This window comes from Peromyscus maniculatus, chromosome 16, assembly GCF_049852395.1.
Source record: "Peromyscus maniculatus bairdii isolate BWxNUB_F1_BW_parent chromosome 16, HU_Pman_BW_mat_3.1, whole genome shotgun sequence".
NCBI classification, from domain to species: Eukaryota; Metazoa; Chordata; class Mammalia; order Rodentia; family Cricetidae; genus Peromyscus; species Peromyscus maniculatus.
Genome location: NC_134867.1, coordinates 54,429,990 through 54,431,572, shown reverse-complemented (window position 1 = coordinate 54,431,572; position 1,583 = coordinate 54,429,990).

The window sequence follows — 1,583 nt, the reverse complement described above, 5'->3', positions numbered from 1 at the left end:
CACAGGTAAAGCCACGAAATACACGGCAACATATAGATTAAAAAAATGGGCTGAGTTTAAATGTAAGAGCTAGTCAGTGGTAGGCTGAGTAGTTTTAATAAATATAAGCTTCTGAGTGATTGTTTTATAAGCAGCTGTGGGGTCCATCGGTCTGGGCAGGATCAGAGAAAACTTTCAGGTACAAGATTTTCTTATTATTTATTTAGACAATGAGAAACCTTTGAAAGAAACCAGGTAGATATTTCATTGGTTTGTTTCTAGTCCCAGTTCTCTATTCCACTGTTCTATGTGGCTTTTTTGCAACAGTACCATTGCTGTTGTTGCTTCTATGTCCTGTACTATAATTGGAAATCGGATATTGTGACAGCTTCAGTGTTGGTCTTTTGCTCAGGGTTGCTTTTACAATTCTGGTTCTTTTGTGCTTCCCTATGAATTTTAGGATAATTTTATTTCCATGAAGAATGTCACAGGAAATGAATTGAATCATTAGATCACAACTGGTGCTATAGCCATTTTCTTGATATTAATGCTGCTCATGTTTGAACATGGTAGGTCTTTCTGACTTCTGGTATCTTCAGCTTTTCTTCTGTTTTTCAAAAGTTCTCATCATAGAATACTTCTTCTTCCTTAAGTGTATTCATTCATTGGTATTTAGTCTTATTTTTGAAGCTGTCATGAGTGAGATTACGCTCCTGAATTTATTGTTATCTTCATTATTTTGTCGATAGGGAAATTATTTTTTTGCTTGCTGATTTTGTAATTATACTTTGTTGAATGTGTTTATTGGTTCTATGAGTTTCCTTGTGTAGTCTTTTGGGATCTCATAAAGCACCAGATTTAGTGAGAGTGAGACAGACAATGGGTCAGTTTGATCACCATGAAAGACTCTTTATAACCCATGATATTTTTAAAAATAATGGTCATTCTCTGTGCTCCAAATGAGTCCTGTCACTGTTAATCATTTTGTCTTCCTCCTATGCCACCTTTCTCCCCTCTGTAATGTAACATTCCTATAGCACATGTTATACCTGACTTCAGAGTCATATGAACAAATATCTATTCCCCCTAAATAGGACACCAAGACTAGTCCACAGAAATGATTCCACCCAAGTCTAGATTCATGTAGTAGTGAGTTTATCTGGAGTGCATACCAAAGCATGGGTGAAGGCTTACTTAGAGAAGCCTGGGGCAGTTTGATTCAAAAGTTCAAACCACAATGGGTGGATGGCTCACAAGCATTTGCATTGGTTTTTTTCATCAGTTTTAACCACTAAGAACTCTAGCCCAACACATTCCCCACATTTACTTTTCAATTACCTGAACAAGGCTTATGGTCTTTTTTCTTCTTTCATGAAGCTGATTTACATTATATGCTAAGTCTAATCCCACTCATGTCATCCAGATCTTTCAGAGCATCTCCTACCTCATGAAGATCACATTCTGCCTCAGAGTTCAAGAAAGCCACTGAAGTCCCACACAATTCCCAAGGACTCTGATGAACTAATTCCCTTTTCCACTCTCATGTAAACATAGTCCTATTTGGCCTGGAACGAGGTATCAAAGGCCACCTCCTTCATGTCCTC